This window comes from Oncorhynchus clarkii, chromosome 17, assembly GCF_045791955.1.
Source record: "Oncorhynchus clarkii lewisi isolate Uvic-CL-2024 chromosome 17, UVic_Ocla_1.0, whole genome shotgun sequence".
NCBI lineage: Eukaryota > Metazoa > Chordata > Actinopteri > Salmoniformes > Salmonidae > Oncorhynchus > Oncorhynchus clarkii.
Window position 1 is genome coordinate 49,448,477 of NC_092163.1, and position 19,042 is coordinate 49,467,518.

General features: G+C 42.9%; 15 non-coding genes and 9 pseudogenes across 15 annotated transcripts; all 24 read left to right on the forward strand.

Annotated features, from left to right (window-relative positions):
* Window positions 1-1,133: 1,133 nt before the first annotated feature.
* LOC139371687 (U4 spliceosomal RNA) lies at window positions 1,134-1,275 on the forward strand. Its single transcript, XR_011627366.1, has one exon. It is a non-coding gene; the product is annotated as a U4 spliceosomal RNA (small nuclear RNA).
* A 597-nt stretch (window positions 1,276-1,872) lies between these two features.
* Window positions 1,873-2,014, forward strand: LOC139371529 (U4 spliceosomal RNA). The gene has a single exon (XR_011627273.1). It is a non-coding gene; the product is annotated as a U4 spliceosomal RNA (small nuclear RNA).
* A 1,131-nt stretch (window positions 2,015-3,145) lies between these two features.
* On the forward strand, window positions 3,146-3,287 carry LOC139371512 (U4 spliceosomal RNA). The gene has a single exon (XR_011627258.1). It is a non-coding gene; the product is annotated as a U4 spliceosomal RNA (small nuclear RNA).
* A 591-nt stretch (window positions 3,288-3,878) lies between these two features.
* Window positions 3,879-4,000, forward strand: LOC139371601 (U4 spliceosomal RNA; annotated as a pseudogene).
* A 418-nt stretch (window positions 4,001-4,418) lies between these two features.
* LOC139371531 (U4 spliceosomal RNA) lies at window positions 4,419-4,560 on the forward strand. Its single transcript, XR_011627275.1, has one exon. It is a non-coding gene; the product is annotated as a U4 spliceosomal RNA (small nuclear RNA).
* Window positions 4,561-5,151: 591 nt separating this feature from the next.
* LOC139371602 (U4 spliceosomal RNA) lies at window positions 5,152-5,273 on the forward strand (annotated as a pseudogene).
* A 418-nt stretch (window positions 5,274-5,691) lies between these two features.
* On the forward strand, window positions 5,692-5,833 carry LOC139371698 (U4 spliceosomal RNA). The gene has a single exon (XR_011627379.1). It is a non-coding gene; the product is annotated as a U4 spliceosomal RNA (small nuclear RNA).
* A 571-nt stretch (window positions 5,834-6,404) lies between these two features.
* LOC139371603 (U4 spliceosomal RNA) lies at window positions 6,405-6,526 on the forward strand (annotated as a pseudogene).
* A 418-nt stretch (window positions 6,527-6,944) lies between these two features.
* On the forward strand, window positions 6,945-7,086 carry LOC139371709 (U4 spliceosomal RNA). The gene has a single exon (XR_011627390.1). It is a non-coding gene; the product is annotated as a U4 spliceosomal RNA (small nuclear RNA).
* A 591-nt stretch (window positions 7,087-7,677) lies between these two features.
* Window positions 7,678-7,799, forward strand: LOC139371605 (U4 spliceosomal RNA; annotated as a pseudogene).
* Window positions 7,800-8,216: 417 nt separating this feature from the next.
* Window positions 8,217-8,358, forward strand: LOC139371544 (U4 spliceosomal RNA). Its single transcript, XR_011627287.1, has one exon. It is a non-coding gene; the product is annotated as a U4 spliceosomal RNA (small nuclear RNA).
* A 591-nt stretch (window positions 8,359-8,949) lies between these two features.
* On the forward strand, window positions 8,950-9,071 carry LOC139371606 (U4 spliceosomal RNA; annotated as a pseudogene).
* A 418-nt stretch (window positions 9,072-9,489) lies between these two features.
* Window positions 9,490-9,631, forward strand: LOC139371721 (U4 spliceosomal RNA). Its single transcript, XR_011627401.1, has one exon. It is a non-coding gene; the product is annotated as a U4 spliceosomal RNA (small nuclear RNA).
* A 591-nt stretch (window positions 9,632-10,222) lies between these two features.
* Window positions 10,223-10,344, forward strand: LOC139371574 (U4 spliceosomal RNA; annotated as a pseudogene).
* A 417-nt stretch (window positions 10,345-10,761) lies between these two features.
* LOC139371732 (U4 spliceosomal RNA) lies at window positions 10,762-10,903 on the forward strand. The gene has a single exon (XR_011627411.1). It is a non-coding gene; the product is annotated as a U4 spliceosomal RNA (small nuclear RNA).
* A 591-nt stretch (window positions 10,904-11,494) lies between these two features.
* On the forward strand, window positions 11,495-11,616 carry LOC139371575 (U4 spliceosomal RNA; annotated as a pseudogene).
* Window positions 11,617-12,033: 417 nt separating this feature from the next.
* On the forward strand, window positions 12,034-12,175 carry LOC139371743 (U4 spliceosomal RNA). The gene has a single exon (XR_011627421.1). It is a non-coding gene; the product is annotated as a U4 spliceosomal RNA (small nuclear RNA).
* A 591-nt stretch (window positions 12,176-12,766) lies between these two features.
* LOC139371607 (U4 spliceosomal RNA) lies at window positions 12,767-12,888 on the forward strand (annotated as a pseudogene).
* A 419-nt stretch (window positions 12,889-13,307) lies between these two features.
* LOC139371542 (U4 spliceosomal RNA) lies at window positions 13,308-13,449 on the forward strand. Its single transcript, XR_011627285.1, has one exon. It is a non-coding gene; the product is annotated as a U4 spliceosomal RNA (small nuclear RNA).
* Window positions 13,450-14,040: 591 nt separating this feature from the next.
* On the forward strand, window positions 14,041-14,162 carry LOC139371608 (U4 spliceosomal RNA; annotated as a pseudogene).
* Window positions 14,163-14,579: 417 nt separating this feature from the next.
* Window positions 14,580-14,721, forward strand: LOC139371504 (U4 spliceosomal RNA). The gene has a single exon (XR_011627250.1). It is a non-coding gene; the product is annotated as a U4 spliceosomal RNA (small nuclear RNA).
* Window positions 14,722-15,852: 1,131 nt separating this feature from the next.
* On the forward strand, window positions 15,853-15,994 carry LOC139371753 (U4 spliceosomal RNA). Its single transcript, XR_011627430.1, has one exon. It is a non-coding gene; the product is annotated as a U4 spliceosomal RNA (small nuclear RNA).
* Window positions 15,995-17,124: 1,130 nt separating this feature from the next.
* Window positions 17,125-17,266, forward strand: LOC139371537 (U4 spliceosomal RNA). Its single transcript, XR_011627280.1, has one exon. It is a non-coding gene; the product is annotated as a U4 spliceosomal RNA (small nuclear RNA).
* Window positions 17,267-18,397: 1,131 nt separating this feature from the next.
* On the forward strand, window positions 18,398-18,539 carry LOC139371754 (U4 spliceosomal RNA). The gene has a single exon (XR_011627431.1). It is a non-coding gene; the product is annotated as a U4 spliceosomal RNA (small nuclear RNA).
* The last annotated feature ends 503 nt before the right edge of the window (window positions 18,540-19,042 follow it).

Below are 19,042 nucleotides of genomic sequence, written 5' to 3' on the forward strand. Positions count from 1 at the left end.
TATACATGTGAAAGAGAAGATAATGACTAGACCAAACATGGGCTGCATCCAACTCATTTATTCTATAACCTTTTTGATGCTTCAGCTGACAGTTGAACATTATCTTGCAACTAGGTAGAAACAGAAACAGAAAAACGATGTCAGTAGTATATGCTGTGTCAGAAGTAGGGTTCGGGAGAATGAACTCAGCAACAGCGGGTTTGGGCCCACAATTTCAGCTTTGCCCCCACACTGCCTCGAATTGTTGCAGGTAGTATGTTACCCAAAGCCACTTGACCCACTTTGTCTTGCCTCCTCTAGAGGCAGCTATGGCAAGATTTACATGAAAAGGTTTTGGGTTCGTCCCCCATTGCAGCTGAGCCAGTGGTGCTGATTACCCAAAGTGCTTTGCTCTCGATATTGGTTTTGTCCAGGAAAAAAGGGAACATCTATTGAACAAGTACCCCACCTTGCCGTTAATTACATGTAATCGAGAATCCACCAGTGTTAGGTAGGGGGCGAACTGCTAGACATACCAATGTAACAAAAAATAATACAGTTTCCCGAGAAGCTGTGCGAGATACTGCAAGCAGTTTGAATAGCAGATTTCTGATATTCTATCGCAGTGGCATTATCATAGCCTACGAGGTCCATCCGAGGATTGGTTATTGTTGGGTGACAACTTAACCCAAAACTTTACATTGGAACGACATGAAATATAGTCAGAAGTAGTCTTGGGGAGAATAGGTTCAGCAACAGGTGGTATTGGTCCACAATTCCAGTTTTGCCCCCACACTGCCTCTAATTCTTGCAAGAAGTAAGGTACCCTTAGCCACGTTATACACTTCCACTAGAGGCAGCGGTGGCAAGGTTGAGTTGAAAAGGTTTTGGGTTTGCGACCCATTGCAGCTGAGCCAGTGGTGCAGATTACCCAAAATGCTTTGCTCTCGATATTGTTTTTTTTACTACTGGAAAAAGGTAACATCTATTGAATAAGTACCCCACCTTGCCATGAATGACATGTCATCAAGAATCCACCAAAGTGGTAGGTAGGGGGCGAACTGCTAAGAAAATTCAAATTTAAAACACAATATTACCGTTAAAGGAGAAGCTGTGCAAAACACTGTAAACAGTTTGAGTAGCTGTAATATATCATTCTTTCGCAGAGGCGATATCATAGCCTATGAAGTCCATCTGAGGCGTGATTATTGCTGGTTGAAAACTTAACCCAATACCCCGCTTGGGATGACTTGAAATATAGTCAGCCTTGGCAATTTTTGATAGTCTCATGTGAGACTGCTATACATGTGAAAGAGAAGATAATGACTAGACCAAACATGGGCTGCATCCAACTCATTTATTCTATAACCTTTTTGATGCTTCAGCTGACAGTTGAACATTATCTTGCAACTAGGTAGAAACAGAAAAACGGTGTCAGTAGTATATGCTGTGTCAGAAGTAGGGTTCGGGAGAATGAACTCAGCAACAGCGGGTTTGGGCCCACAATTTCAGCTTTGCCCCCACACTGCCTCGAATTGTTGCAAGTAGTATGTTACCCAAAGCCACTTGACCCACTTTGTCTTGCCTCCTCTAGAGGCAGCTATGGCAAGATTTACATGAAAAGGTTTTGGGTTCGTCCCCCATTGCAGCTGAGCCAGTGGTGCTGATTACCCAAAGTGCTTTGCTCTCGATATTGTTTTTTTTACTACTGGAAAAAGGTAACATCTATTGAATAAGTACCCCACCTTGCCATGAATGACATGTCATCAAGAATCCACCAAAGTGGTAGGTAGGGGGCGAACTGCTAGACATTGCAATGTTAAAACACAATATTACCGTTAAAGGAGAAGCTGTGCAAAACACTGTAAACAGTTTGAGTAGCTGTAATATATCATTCTTTCGTAGAGGCGATATCATAGCCTATGAAGTCCATCTGAGGCGTGATTATTGCTGGTTGAAAACTTAACCCAATACCCCGCTTGGGATGACTTGAAATATAGTCAGCCTTGGCAATTTTTGATAGTCTCATGTGAGACTGCTATACATGTGAAAGAGAAGATAATGACTAGACCAAACATGGGCTGCATCCAACTCATTTATTCTATAACCTTTTTGATGCTTCAGCTGACAGTTGAACATTATCTTGCAACTAGGTAGAAACAGAAAAACGGTGTCAGTAGTATATGCTGTGTCAGAAGTAGGGTTCGGGAGAATGAACTCAGCAACAGCGGGTTTGGGCCCACAATTTCAGCTTTGCCCCCACACTGCCTCGAATTGTTGCAAGTAGTATGTTACCCAAAGCCACTTGACCCACTTTGTCTTGCCTCCTCTAGAGGCAGCTATGGCAAGATTTACATGAAAAGGTTTTGGGTTCGTCCCCCATTGCAGCTGAGCCAGTGGTGCTGATTACCCAAAGTGCTTTGCTCTCGATATTGGTTTTGTCCAGGAGAAAAGGGAACATCTATTGAACAAGTACCCCACCTTGCCGTTAATTACATGTAATCGAGAATCCACCAGTGTTAGGTAGGGGGCGAACTGCTAGACATACCAATGTAACAAAAAATAATACAGTTTGCCGAGAAGCTGTGCGAGATACTGCAAGCAGTTTGAATAGCAGATTTCTGATATTCTATCGCAGTGGCATTATAATAGCCTATGAGGTCCATCCGAGGAGTGGTTATTGTTGGGTGACAACTTAACCCAAAACTTTACATTGGAACGACATGAAATATAGTCAGAAGTAGTCTTGGGGAGAATAGGTTCAGCAACAGTTGGTATTGGTCCACAATTCCAGTTTTGCCCCCACACTGCCTCTAATTCTTGCAAGAAGTAAGGTACCCTTAGCCACGTCATACACTTCCACTAGAGGCAGCGGTGGCAAGGTTGAGTTGAAAAGGTTTTGGGTTTGCGACCCATTGCAGCTGAGCCAGTGGTGCAGATTACCCAAAATGCTTTGCTCTCGATATTGTTTTTTTTACTACTGGAAAAAGGTAACATCTATTGAATAAGTACCCCACCTTGCCATGAATGACATGTCATCAAGAATCCACCAAAGTGGTAGGTAGGGGGCGAACTGCTAAGAAAATTCAAGTTTAAAACACAATATTACCGTTAAAGGAGAAGCTGTGCAAGACACTGTAAACAGTTTGAGTAGCTGTAATATATCATTCTTTCGCAGAGGCAATATCATAGCCTATGAAGTCCATCTGAGGTGTGATTATTGCTGGTTGAAAACTTAACCCAATACCCCGCTTGGGATGACTTGAAATATAGTCAGCCTTGGCAATTTTTGATAGTCTCATGTGAGACTGCTATTCATGTGAAAGAGAAGATAATGACTAGACCAAACATGGGCTGCATCCAATTCATTTATTCTATAACCTTTTTGATGCTTCAGCTGACAGTTGAACATTATCTTGCAACTAGGTAGAAACAGAAAAACGGTGTCAGTAGTATATGCTGTGTCAGAAGTAGGGTTCGGGAGAATGAACTCAGCAACAGCGGGTTTGGGCCCACAATTTCAGCTTTGCCCCCACACTGCCTCGAATTGTTGCAAGTAGTATGTTACCCAAAGCCACTTGACCCACTTTGTCTTGCCTCCTCTAGAGGCAGCTATGGCAAGATTTACATGAAAAGGTTTTGGGTTCGTCCCCCATTGCAGCTGAGCCAGTGGTGCTGATTACCCAAAGTGCTTTGCTCTCGATATTGGTTTTGTCCAGGAAAAAAGGGAACATCTATTGAACAAGTACCCCACCTTGCCGTTAATTACATGTAATCGAGAATCCACCAGTGTTAGGTAGGGGGCGAACTGCTAGACATACCAATGTAACAAAAAATAATACAGTTTGCCGAGAAGCTGTGCGAGATACTGCAAGCAGTTTGAATAGCAGATTTCTGATATTCTATCGCAGTGGCATTATCATAGCCTATGAGGTCCATCCGAGGAGTGGTTATTGTTGGGTGACAACTTAACCCAAAACTTTACATTGGAACGACATGAAATATAGTCAGAAGTAGTCTTGGGGAGAATAGGTTCAGCAACAGTTGGTATTGGTCCACAATTCCAGTTTTGCCCCCACAGTGCCTCTAATTCTTGCAAGAAGTAAGGTACCCTTAGCCACGTCATACACTTCCACTAGAGGCAGCGGTGGCAAGGTTGAGTTGAAAAGGTTTTGGGTTTGCGACCCATTGCAGCTGAGCCAGTGGTGCAGATTACCCAAAATGCTTTGCTCTCGATATTGTTTTTTTTACTACTGGAAAAAGGTAACATCTATTGAATAAGTACCCCACCTTGCCATGAATGACATGTCATCAAGAATCCACCAAAGTGGTAGGTAGGGGGCGAACTGCTAAGAAAATTCAAATTTAAAACACAATATTACCGTTAAAGGAGAAGCTGTGCAAAACATGGTAAACAGTTTGAGTAGCTGTAATATATCATTCTTTCGCAGAGGCGATATTATAGCCTATGAAGTCCATCTGAGGCGTGATTATTGCTGGTTGAAAACTTAACCCAATACCCCGCTTGGGATGACTTGAAATATAGTCAGCCTTGGCAATTTTTGATAGTCTCATGTGAGACTGCTATACATGTGAAAGAGAAGATAATGACAAGACCAAACATGGGCTGCATCCAACTCATTTATTCTATAACCTTTTTGATGCTTCAGCTGACAGTTGAACATTATCTTGCAACTAGGTAGAAACAGAAAAACGGTGTCAGTAGTATATGCTGTGTCAGAAGTAGGGTTCGGGAGAATGAACTCAGCAACAGCGGGTTTGGGCCCACAATTTCAGCTTTGCCCCCACACTGCCTCGAATTGTTGCAAGTAGTATGTTACCCAAAGCCACTTGACCCACTTTGTCTTGCCTCCTCTAGAGGCAGCTATGGCAAGATTTACATGAAAAGGTTTTGGGTTCGTCCCCCATTGCAGCTGAGCCAGTGGTGCTGATTACCCAAAGTGCTTTGCTCTCGATATTGGTTTTGTCCAGGAAAAAAGGGAACATCTATTGAACAAGTACCCCACCTTGCCGTTAATTACATGTAATCGAGAATCCACCAGTGTTAGGTAGGGGGCGAACTGCTAGACATACCAATGTAACAAAAAATAATACAGTTTGCCGAGAAGCTGTGCGAGATACTGCAAGCAGTTTGAATAGCAGATTTCTGATATTCTATCGCAGTGGCATTATCATAGCCTATGAGGTCCATCCGAGGAGTGGTTATTGTTGGGTGACAACTTAACCCAAAACTTTACATTGGAACGACATGAAATATAGTCAGAAGTAGTCTTGGGGAGAATAGGTTCAGCAACAGTTGGTATTGGTCCACAATTCCAGTTTTGCCCCCACACTGCCTCTAATTCTTGCAAGAAGTAAGGTACCCTTAGCCACGTCATACACTTCCACTAGAGGCAGCGGTGGCAAGGTTGAGTTGAAAAGGTTTTGGGTTTGCGACCCATTGCAGCTGAGCCAGTGGTGCAGATTACCCAAAATGCTTTGCTCTCGATATTGTTTTTTTTACTACTGGAAAAAGGTAACATCTATTGAATAAGTACCCCACCTTGCCATGAATGACATGTCATCAAGAATCCACCAAAGTGGTAGGTAGGGGGCGAACTGTTAAGAAAATTCAAATTTAAAACACAATATTACCGTTAAAGGAGAAGCTGTGCAAAACACTGTAAACAGTTTGAGTAGCTGTAATATATCATTCTTTCGCAGAGGCGATATCATAGCCTATGAAGTCCATCTGAGGCGTGATTATTGCTGGTTGAAAACTTAACCCAATACCCCGCTTGGGATGACTTGAAATATAGTCAGCCTTGGCAATTTTTGATAGTCTCATGTGAGACTGCTATACATGTGAAAGAGAAGATAATGACAAGACCAAACATGGGCTGCATCCAACTCATTTATTCTATAACCTTTTTGATGCTTCAGCTGACAGTTGAACATTATCTTGCAACTAGGTAGAAACAGAAAAACGGTGTCAGTAGTATATGCTGTGTCAGAAGTAGGGTTCGGGAGAATGAACTCAGCAACAGCGGGTTTGGGCCCACACTGCCTCGAATTGTTGCAAGTAGTATGTTACCCAAAGCCACTTGACCCACTTTGTCTTGCCTCCTCTAGAGGCAGCTATGGCAAGATTTACATGAAAAGGTTTTGGGTTCGTCCCCCATTGCAGCTGAGCCAGTGGTGCTGATTACCCAAAGTGCTTTGCTCTCGATATTGGTTTTGTCCAGGAAAAAAGGGAACATCTATTGAACAAGTACCCCACCTTGCCGTTAATTACATGTAATCGAGAATCCACCAGTGTTAGGTAGGGGGCGAACTGCTAGACATACCAATGTAACAAAAAATAATACAGTTTGCCGAGAAGCTGTGCGAGATACTGCAAGCAGTTTGAATAGCAGATTTCTGATATTCTATCGCAGTGGCATTATCATAGCCTATGAGGTCCATCCGAGGAGTGGTTATTGTTGGGTGACAACTTAACCCAAAACTTTACATTGGAACGACATGAAATATAGTCAGAAGTAGTCTTGGGGAGAATAGGTTCAGCAACAGTTGGTATTGGTCCACAATTCCAGTTTTGCCCCCACACTGCCTCTAATTCTTGCAAGAAGTAAGGTACCCTTAGCCACGTCATACACTTCCACTAGAGGCAGCGGTGGCAAGGTTGAGTTGAAAAGGTTTTGGGTTTGCGACCCATTGCAGCTGAGCCAGTGGTGCAGATTACCCAAAATGCTTTGCTCTCGATATTGTTTTTTTTACTACTGGAAAAAGGTAACATCTATTGAATAAGTACCCCACCTTGCCATGAATGACATGTCATCAAGAATCCACCAAAGTGGTAGGTAGGGGGCGAACTGCTAAGAAAATTCAAATTTAAAACACAATATTACCGTTAAAGGAGAAGCTGTGCAAAACACTGTAAACAGTTTGAGTAGCTGTAATATATCATTCTTTCGCAGAGGCGATATCATAGCCTATGAAGTCCATCTGAGGCGTGATTATTGCTGGTTGAAAACTTAACCCAATACCCCGCTTGGGATGACTTGAAATATAGTCAGCCTTGGCAATTTTTGATAGTCTCATGTGAGACTGCTATACATGTGAAAGAGAAGATAATGACAAGACCAAACATGGGCTGCATCCAACTCATTTATTCTATAACCTTTTTGATGCTTCAGCTGACAGTTGAACATTATCTTGCAACTAGGTAGAAACAGAAAAAAGGTGTCAGTAGTATATGCTGTGTCAGAAGTAGGGTTCGGGAGAATGAACTCAGCAACAGCGGGTTTGGGCCCACAATTTCAGCTTTGCCCCCACACTGCCTCGAATTGTTGCAGGTAGTATGTTACCCAAAGCCACTTGACCCACTTTGTCTTGCCTCCTCTAGAGGCAGCTATGGCAAGATTTACATGAAAAGGTTTTGGGTTCGTCCCCCATTGCAGCTGAGCCAGTGGTGCTGATTACCCAAAGTGCTTTGCTCTCGATATTGGTTTTGTCCAGGAAAAAAGGGAACATCTATTGAACAAGTACCCCACCTTGCCGTTAATTACATGTAATCGAGAATCCACCAGTGTTAGGTAGGGGGCGAACTGCTAGACATACCAATGTAACAAAAAATAATACAGTTTGCCGAGAAGCTGTGCGAGATACTGCAAGCAGTTTGAATAGCAGATTTCTGATATTCTATCGCAGTGGCATTATCATAGCCTATGAGGTCCATCCGAGGAGTGGTTATTGTTGGGTGACAACTTAACCCAAAACTTTACATTGGAACGACATGAAATATAGTCAGAAGTAGTCTTGGGGAGAATAGGTTCAGCAACAGGTGGTATTGGTCCACAATTCCAGTTTTGCCCCCACACTGCCTCTAATTCTTGCAAGAAGTAAGGTACCCTTAGCCACGTTATACACTTCCACTAGAGGCAGCGGTGGCAAGGTTGAGTTGAAAAGGTTTTGGGATTGCGACCCATTGCAGCTGAGCCAGTGGTGCAGATTACCCAAAATGCTTTGCTCTCGATATTGTTTTTTTTACTACTGGAAAAAGGTAACATCTATTGAATAAGTACCCCACCTTGCCATGAATGACATGTCATCAAGAATCCACCAAAGTGGTAGGTAGGGGGCGAACTGCTAGACATTGCAATGTTAAAACACAATATTACCGTTAAAGGAGAAGCTGTGCAAAACACTGTAAACAGTTTGAGTAGCTGTAATATATCATTCTTTCGCAGAGGCGATATCATGGCCTATAAAGTCCATCTGAGGCGTGATTATTGCTGGTTGAAAACTTAACCCAATACCCCGCTTGGGATGACTTGAAATATAGTCAGCCTTGGCAATTTTTGATAGTCTCATGTGAGACTGCTATACATGTGAAAGAGAAGATAGTGACAAGACCAAACATGGGCTGCATCCAACTCATTTATTCTATAACCTTTTTGATGCTTCAGCTGACAGTTGAACATTATCTTGCAACTAGGTAGAAACAGAAAAACGGTGTCAGTAGTATATGCTGTGTCAGAAGTAGGGTTCGGGAGAATGAACTCAGCAACAGCGGGTTTGGGCCCACAATTTCAGCTTTGCCCCCACACTGCCTCGAATTGTTGCAAGTAGTATGTTACCCAAAGCCACTTGACCCACTTTGTCTTGCCTCCTCTAGAGGCAGCTATGGCAAGATTTACATGAAAAGGTTTTGGGTTCGTCCCCCATTGCAGCTGAGCCAGTGGTGCTGATTACCCAAAGTGCTTTGCTCTTGATATTGGTTTTGTCCAGGAAAAAAGGGAACATCTATTGAACAAGTACCCCACCTTGCCGTTAATTACATGTAATCGAGAATCCACCAGTGTTAGGTAGGGGGCGAACTGCTAGACATACCAATGTAACAAAAAATAATACAGTTTGCCGAGAAGCTGTGCGAGATACTGCAAGCAGTTTGAATAGCAGATTTCTGATATTCTATCGCAGTGGCATTATCATAGCCTATGAGGTCCATCCGAGGAGTGGTTATTGTTGGGTGACAACTTAACCCAAAACTTTACATTGGAACGACATGAAATATAGTCAGAAGTAGTCTTGGGGAGAATAGGTTCAGCAACAGTTGGTATTGGTCCACAATTCCAGTTTTGCCCCCACACTGCCTCTAATTCTTGCAAGAAGTAAGGTACCCTTAGCCACGTCATACACTTCCACTAGAGGCAGCGGTAGCAAGGTTGAGTTGAAAAGGTTTTGGGTTTGCGACCCATTGCAGCTGAGCCAGTGGTGCAGATTACCCAAAATGCTTTGCTCTCGATATTGTTTTTTTTACTACTGGAAAAAGGTAACATCTATTGAATAAGTACCCCACCTTGCCATGAATGACATGTCATCAAGAATCCACCAAAGTGGTAGGTAGGGGGCGAACTGCTAAGAAAATTCAAATTTAAAACACAATATTACCGTTAAAGGAGAAGCTGTGCAAAACACTGTAAACAGTTTGAGTAGCTGTAATATATCATTCTTTCGCAGAGGCGATATCATAGCCTATGAAGTCCATCTGAGGCGTGATTATTGCTGGTTGAAAACTTAACCCAATACCCCGCTTGGGATGACTTGAAATATAGTCAGCCTTGGCAATTTTTGATAGTCTCATGTGAGACTGCTATACATGTGAAAGAGAAGATAATGACAAGACCAAACGTGGGCTGCATCCAACTCATTTATTCTATAACCTTTTTGATGCTTCAGCTGACAGTTGAACATTATCTTGCAACTAGGTAGAAACAGAAAAACGGTGTCAGTAGTATATGCTGTGTCAGAAGTAGGGTTCGGGAGAATGAACTCAGCAACAGCGGGTTTGGGCCCACAATTTCAGCTTTGCCCCCACACTGCCTCGAATTGTTGCAGGTAGTATGTTACCCAAAGCCACTTGACCCACTTTGTCTTGCCTCCTCTAGAGGCAGCTATGGCAAGATTTACATGAAAAGGTTTTGGGTTCGTCCCCCATTGCAGCTGAGCCAGTGGTGCTGATTACCCAAAGTGCTTTGCTCTCGATATTGGTTTTGTCCAGGAAAAAAGGGAACATCTATTGAACAAGTACCCCACCTTGCCGTTAATTACATGTAATCGAGAATCCACCAGTGTTAGGTAGGGGGCGAACTGCTAGACATACCAATGTAACAAAAAATAATACAGTTTGCCGAGAAGCTGTGCGAGATACTGCAAGCAGTTTGAATAGCAGATTTCTGATATTCTATCGCAGTGGCATTATCATAGCCTATGAGGTCCATCCGAGGAGTGGTTATTGTTGGGTGACAACTTAACCCAAAACTTTACATTGGAACAACATGAAATATAGTCAGAAGTAGTCTTGGGGAGAATAGGTTCAGCAACAGGTGGTATTGGTCCACAATTCCAGTTTTGCCCCTAATTGCCTCTAATTCTTGCAAGAAGTAAGGTACCCTTAGCCACGTTATACACTTCCACTAGAGGCAGCGGTGGCAAGGTTGAGATGAAAAGGTTTTGGGTTTGCGACCCATTGCAGCTGAGCCAGTGGTGCAGATTACCCAAATTGCTTTGCTCTCGATATTGTTTTTTTTACTACTGGAAAAAGGTAACATCTATTGAATAAGTACCCCACCTTGCCATGAATGACATGTCATCAAGAATCCACCAAAGTGGTAGGTAGTGGGCGAACTGCTAAGAAAATTCAAATTTAAAACACAATATTACCGTTAAAGGAGAAGCTGTGCAAAACACTGTAAACAGTTTGAGTAGCTGTAATATATCATTCTTTCGCAGAGGCGATATCATAGCCTATGAAGTCCATCTGAGGCGTGATTATTGCTGGTTGAAAACTTAACCCAATACCCCGCTTGGGATGACTTGAAATATAGTCAGCCTTGGCAATTTTTGATAGTCTCATGTGAGACTGCTATACATGTGAAAGAGAAGATAATGACAAGACCAAACATGGGCTGCATCCAACTCATTTATTCTATAACCTTTTTGATGCTTCAGCTGACAGTTGAACATTATCTTGCAACTAGGTAGAAACAGAAAAACGGTGTCAGTAGTATATGCTGTGTCAGAAGTAGGGTTCGGGAGAATGAACTCAGCAACAGCGGGTTTGGGCCCACAATTTCAGCTTTGCCCCCACACTGCCTCGAATTGTTGCAGGTAGTATGTTACCCAAAGCCACTTGACCCACTTTGTCTTGCCTCCTCTAGAGGCAGCTATGGCAAGATTTACATGAAAAGGTTTTGGGTTCGTCCCCCATTGCAGCTGAGCCAGTGGTGCTGATTACCCAAAGTGCTTTGCTCTCGATATTGGTTTTGTCCAGGAAAAAAGGGAACATCTATTGAACAAGTACCCCACCTTGCCGTTAATTACATGTAATCGAGAATCCACCAGTGTTAGGTAGGGGGCGAACTGCTAGACATACCAATGTAACAAAAAATAATACAGTTTGCCGAGAAGCTGTGCGAGATACTGCAAGCAGTTTGAATAGCAGATTTCTGATATTCTATCGCAGTGGCATTATCATAGCCTATGAGGTCCATCCGAGGAGTGGTTATTGTTGGGTGACAACTTAACCCAAAACTTTACATTGGAACAACATGAAATATAGTCAGAAGTAGTCTTGGGGAGAATAGGTTCAGCAACAGGTGGTATTGGTCCACAATTCCAGTTTTGCCCCCACACTGCCTCTAATTCTTGCAAGAAGTAAGGTACCCTTAGCCACGTTATACACTTCCACTAGAGGCAGCGGTGGCAAGGTTGAGTTGAAAAGGTTTTGGGTTTGCGACCCATTGCAGCTGAGCCAGTGGTGCAGATTACCCAAAATGCTTTGCTCTCGATATTGTTTTTTTTACTACTGGAAAAAGGTAACATCTATTGAATAAGTACCCCACCTTGCCATGAATGACATGTCATCAAGAATCCACCAAAGTGGTAGGTAGGGGGCGAACTGCTAGACATTGCAATGTTAAAACACAATATTACCGTTAAAGGAGAAGCTGTGCAAAACACTGTAAACAGTTTGAGTAGCTGTAATATATAATTCTTTCGCAGAGGCGATATCATAGCCTATGAAGTCCATCTGAGGCGTGATTATTGCTGGTTGAAAACTTAACCCAATACCCCGCTTGGGATGACTTGAAATATAGTCAGCCTTGGCAATTTTTGATAGTCTCATGTGAGACTGCTATACATGTGAAAGAGAAGATAGTGACAAGACCAAACATGGGCTGCATCCAACTCATTTATTCTATAACCTTTTTGATGCTTCAGCTGACAGTTGAACATTATCTTGCAACTAGGTAGAAACAGAAAAAAGGTGTCAGTAGTATATGCTGTGTCAGAAGTAGGGTTCGGGAGAATGAACTCAGCAACAGCGGGTTTGGGCCCACAATTTCAGCTTTGCCCCCACACTGCCTCGAATTGTTGCAAGTAGTATGTTACCCAAAGCCACTTGACCCACTTTGTCTTGCCTCCTCTAGAGGCAGCTATGGCAAGATTTACATGAAAAGGTTTTGGGTTCGTCCCCCATTGCAGCTGAGCCAGTGGTGCTGATTACCCAAAGTGCTTTGCTCTTGATATTGGTTTTGTCCAGGAAAAAAGGGAACATCTATTGAACAAGTACCCCACCTTGCCGTTAATTACATGTAATCGAGAATCCACCAGTGTTAGGTAGGGGGCGAACTGCTAGACATACCAATGTAACAAAAAATAATACAGTTTGCCGAGAAGTTGTGCGAGATACTGCAAGCAGTTTGAATAGCAGATTTCTGATATTCTATCGCAGTGGCATTATCATAGCCTATGAGGTCCATCCGAGGAGTGGTTATTGTTGGGTGACAACTTAACCCAAAACTTTACATTGGAACGACATGAAATATAGTCAGAAGTAGTCTTGGGGAGAATAGGTTCAGCAACAGTTGGTATTGGTCCACAATTCCAGTTTTGCCCCCACACTGCCTCTAATTCTTGCAAGAAGTAAGGTACCCTTAGCCACGTCATACACTTCCACTAGAGGCAGCGGTGGCAAGGTTGAGTTGAAAAGGTTTTGGGTTTGAGACCCATTGCAGCTGAGCCAGTGGTGCAGATTACCCAAAATGCTTTGCTCTCGATATTGTTTTTTTTTACTCCTGGAAAAAGGTAACATCTATTGAATAAGTACCCCACCTTGCCATGAATGACATGTCATCAAGAATCCACCAAAGTGGTAGGTAGGGGGCGAACTGCTAAGAAAATTCAAATTTAAAACACAATATTACCGTTAAAGGAGAAGCTGTGCAAAACACTGTAAACAGTTTGAGTAGCTGTAATATATCATTCTTTCACAGAGGTGATATCATAGCCTATGAAGTCCATCTGAGGCGTGATTATTGCTGGTTGAAAACTTAACCCAATACCCCGCTTGGGATGACTTGAAATATAGTCAGCCTTGGCAATTTTTGATAGTCTCATGTGAGACTGCTATACATGTGAAAGAGAAGATAATGACAAGACCAAACATGGGCTGCATCCAACTCATTTATTCTATAACCTTTTTGATGCTTCAGCTGACAGTTGAACATTATCTTGCAACTAGGTAGAAACAGAAAAACGGTGTCTGTAGTATATGCTGTGTCAGAAGTAGGGTTCGGGAGAATGAACTCAGCAACAGCGGGTTTGGGCCCACAATTTCAGCTTTGCCCCCACACTGCCTCGAATTGTTGCAGGTAGTATGTTACCCAAAGCCACTTGACCCACTTTGTCTTGCCTCCTCTAGAGGCAGCTATGGCAAGATTTACATGAAAAGGTTTTGGGTTCGTCCCCCATTGCAGCTGAGCCAGTGGTGCTGATTACCCAAAGTGCTTTGCTCTCGATATTGGTTTTGTCCAGGAAAAAAGGGAACATCTATTGAACAAGTACCCCACCTTGCCGTTAATTACATGTAATCGAGAATCCACCAGTGTTAGGTAGGGGGCGAACTGCTAGACATACCAATGTAACAAAAAATAATACAGTTTGCCGAGAAGCTGTGCGAGATACTGCAAGCAGTTTGAATAGCAGATTTCTGATATTCTATCGCAGTGGCATTATCATAGCCTATGAGGTCCATCCGAGGAGTGGTTATTGTTGGGTGACAACTTAACCCAAAACTTTACATTGGAACGACATGAAATATAGTCAGAAGTAGTCTTGGGGAGAATAGGTTCAGCAACAGGTGGTATTGGTCCACAATTCCAGTTTTGCCCCCACACTGCCTCTAATTCTTGCAAGAAGTAAGGTACCCTTAGCCACGTTATACACTTCCACTAGAGGCAGCGGTGGCAAGGTTGAGTTGAAAAGGTTTTGGGTTTGCGACCCATTGCAGCTGAGCCAGTGGTGCAGATTACCCAAAATGCTTTGCTCTCGATATTGGTTTTTTTACTACTGGAAAAAGGTAACATCTATTGAATAAGTACCCCACCTTGCCATGAATGACATGTCATCAAGAATCCACCAAAGTGGTAGGTAGGGGGCGAACTGCTAGACATTGCAATGTTAAAACACAATATTACCGTTAAAGGAGAAGCTGTGCAAAACACTGTAAACAGTTTGAGTAGCTGTAATATATCATTCTTTTGCAGAGGCGATATCATAGCCTATGAAGTCCATCTGAGGCGTGATTATTGCTGGTTGAAAACTTAACCCAATATCCCGCTTGGGATGACTTGAAATATAGTCAGCCTTGGCAATTTTTGATAGTCTCATGTGAGACTGCTATACATGTGAAAGAGAAGATAGTGACAAGACCAAACATGGGCTGCATCCAACTCATTTATTCTATAACCTTTTTGATGCTTCAGCTGACAGTTGAACATTATCTTGCAACTAGGTAGAAACAGAAAAAAGGTGTCAGTAGTATATGCTGTGTCAGAAGTAGGGTTCGGGAGAATGAACTCAGCAACAGCGGGTTTGGGCCCACAATTTCAGCTTTGCCCCCACACTGCCTCGAATTGTTGCAAGTAGTATGTTACCCAAAGCCACTTGACCCACTTTGTCTTGCCTCCTCTAGAGGCAGCTATGGCAAGATTTACATGAAAAGGTTTTGGGTTCGTCCCCCATTGCAGCTGAGCCAGTGGTGCTGATTACCCAAAGTGCTTTGCTCTCGATATTGGTTTTGTCCAGGAAAAAAGGGAACATCTATTGAACAAGTACCCCACCTTGCCGTTAATTACATGTAATCGAGAATCCACCAGTGTTAGGTAGGGGGCGAACTGCTAGACATACCAATGTAACAAAAAATAATACAGTTTCCCGAGAAGCTGTGCGAGATACTGCAAGCAGTTTGAATAGCAGATTTCTGATATTCTATCGCAGTGGCATTATCATAGCCTACGAGGTCCATCCGAGGATTGGTTATTGTTGGGTGACAACTTAACCCAAAACTTTACATTGGAACGACATGAAATATAGTCAGAAGTAGTCTTGGGGAGAATAGGTTCAGCAACAGGTGGTATTGGTCCACAATTCCAGTTTTGCCCCCACACTGCCTCTAATTCTTGCAAGAAGTAAGGTACCCTTAGCCACGTTATACACTTCCACTAGAGGCAGCGGTGGCAAGGTTGAGTTGAAAAGGTTTTGGGTTTGCGACCCATTGCAGCTGAGCCAGTGGTGCAGATTACCCAAAATGCTTTGCTCTCGATATTGTTTTTTTTACTACTGGAAAAAGGTAACATCTATTGAATAAGTACCCCACCTTGCCATGAATGACATGTCATCAAGAATCCACCAAAGTGGTAGGTAGGGGGCGAACTGCTAAGAAAATTCAAATTTAAAACACAATATTACCGTTAAAGGAGAAGCTGTGCAAAACACTGTAAACAGTTTGAGTAGCTGTAATATATCATTCTTTCGCAGAGGCGATATCATAGCCTATGAAGTCCATCTGAGGCGTGATTATTGCTGGTTGAAAACTTAACCCAATACCCCGCTTGGGATGACTTGAAATATAGTCAGCCTTGGCAATTTTTGATAGTCTCATGTGAGACTGCTATACATGTGAAAGAGAAGATAGTGACAAGACCAAACATGGGCTGCATCCAACTCATTTATTCTATAACCTTTTTGATGCTTCAGCTGACAGTTGAACATTATCTTGCAACTAGGTAGAAACAGAAAAAAGGTGTCAGTAGTATATGCTGTGTCAGAAGTAGGGTTCGGGAGAATGAACTCAGCAACAGCGGGTTTGGGCCCACAATTTCAGCTTTGGCCCCACACTGCCTCGAATTGTTGCAAGTAGTATGTTACCCAAAGCCACTTGACCCACTTTGTCTTGCCTCCTCTAGAGGCAGCTATGGCAAGATTTACATGAAAAGGTTTTGGGTTCGTCCCCCATTGCAGCTGAGCCAGTGGTGCTGATTACCCAAAGTGCTTTGCTCTCGATATTGGTTTTGTCCAGGAAAAAAGGGAACATCTTTTGAACAAGTACCCCACCTTGCCGTTAATTACATGTAATCGAGAATCCACCAGTGTTAGGTAGGGGGCGAACTGCTAGACATACCAATGTAACAAAAAATAATACAGTTTCCCGAGAAGCTGTGCGAGATACTGCAAGCAGTTTGAATAGCAGATTTCTGATATTCTATCGCAGTGGCATTATAATAGCCTACGAGGTCCATCCGAGGATTGGTTATTGTTGGGTGACAACTTAACCCAAAACTTTACATTGGAACGACATGAAATATAGTCAGAAGTAGTCTTGGGGAGAATAGGTTCAGCAACAGGTGGTATTGGTCCACAATTCCAGTTTTGCCCCCACACTGCCTCTAATTCTTGCAAGAAGTAAGGTACCCTTAGCCACGTTATACACTTCCACTAGAGGCAGCGGTGGCAAGGTTGAGTTGAAAAGGTTTTGGGTTTGCGACCCATTGCAGCTGAGCCAGTGGTGCAGATTACCCAAAATGCTTTGCTCTCGATATTGTTTTTTTTACTACTGGAAAAAGGTAACATCTATTGAATAATTACCCCACCTTGCCATGAATGACATGTCATCAAGAATCCACCAAAGTGGTAGGTAGGGGGCGAACTGCTAGACATTGCAATGTTAAAACACAATATTACCGTTAAAGGAGAAGCTGTGCAAAACACTGTAAACAGTATGAGTAGCTGTAATATATTATTCTTTCGCAGAGGCGATATCATAGCCTATGAAGTACATCTGAGGTGTGATTATTGCTGGTTGAAAACTTAACCCAATACCCCGCTTGGGATGACTTGAAATATAGTCAGCCTTGGCAATTTTTGATAGTCTCATGTGAGACTGCTATACATGTGAAAGAGAAGATAGTGACAAGACCAAACATGGGCTGCATCCAACTCATTTATTCTATAACCTTTTTGATGCTTCAGCTGACAGTTGAACATTATCTTGCAACTAGGTAGAAACAGAAAAAAGGTGTCAGTAGTATATGCTGTGTCAGAAGTAGGGTTCGGGAGAATGAACTCAGCAACAGCGGGTTTGGGCCCACAATTTCAGCTTTGCCCCCACACTGCCTCGAATTGTTGCAAGTAGTATGTTACCCAAAGCCACTTGACCCACTTTGTCTTGCCTCCTCTAGAGGCAGCTATGGCAAGATTTACATGAAAAGGTTTTGGGTTCATCCCCCATTGCAGCTGAGCCAGTGGTGCTGATTACCCAAAGTGCTTTGCTCTCGATATTGGTTTTGTCCAGGAAAAAAGGGAACATCTATTGAACAAGTACCCCACCTTGCCGTTAATTACATGTAATCGAGAATCCACCAGTGTTAGGTAGGGGGCGAACTGCTAGACATACCAATGTAACAAAAAATAATACAGTTTCCCGAGAAGCTGTGCGAGATACTGCAAGCAGTTTGAATAGCAGATTTCTGATATTCTATCGCAGTGGCATTATAATAGCCTACGAGGTCCATCCGAGGATTGGTTATTGTTGGGTGACAACTTAACCCAAAACTTTACATTGGAACGACATGAAATATAGTCAGAAGTAGTCTTGGGGAGAATAGGTTCAGCAACAGGTGGTATTGGTCCACAATTCCAGTTTTGCCCCCACACTGCCTCTAATTCTTGCAAGAAGTAAGGTACCCTTAGCCACGTTATACACTTCCACTAGAGGCAGCGGTGGCAAGGTTGAGTTGAAAAGGTTTTGGGTTTGCGACCCATTGCAGCTGAGCCAGTGGTGCAGATTACCCAAAATGCTTTGCTCTCGATATTGTTTTTTTTACTACTGGAAAAAGGTAACATCTATTGAATAAGTACCCCACCTTGCCATGAATGACATGTCATCAAGAATCCACCAAAGTGGTAGGTAGGGGGCGAACTGCTAAGAAAATTCAAATTTAAAACACAATATTACCGTTAAAGGAGAAGCTGTGCAAAACACTGTAAACAGTTTGAGTAGCTGTAATATATCATTCTTTCGCAGAGGCGATATCATAGCCTATGAAGTCCATCTGAGGCGTGATTATTGCTGGTTGAAAACTTAACCCAATACCCCGCTTGGGATGACTTGAAATATAGTCAGCCTTGGCAATTTTTGATAGTCTCATGTGAGACTGCTATACATGTGAAAGAGAAGATAGTGACAAGACCAAACATGGGCTGCATCCAACTCATTTATTCTATAACCTTTTTGATGCTTCAGCTGACAGTTGAACATTATCTTGCAACTAGGTAGAAACAGAAAAAAGGTGTCAGTAGTATATGCTGTGTCAGAAGTAGGGTTCGGGAGAATGAACTCAGCAACAGCGGGTTTGGGCCCACAATTTCAGCTTTGGCCCCACACTGCCTCGAATTGTTGCAAGTAGTATGTTACCCAAAGCCACTTGACCCACTTTGTCTTGCCTCCTCTAGAGGCAGCTATGGCAAGATTTACATGAAAAGGTTTTGGGTTCGTCCCCCATTGCAGCTGAGCCAGTGGTGCTGATTACCCAAAGTGCTTTGCTCTCGATATTGGTTTTGTCCAGGAAAAAAGGGAACATCTATTGAACAAGTACCCCACCTTGCCGTTAATTACATGTAATCGAGAATCCACCAGTGTTAGGTAGGGGGCGAACTG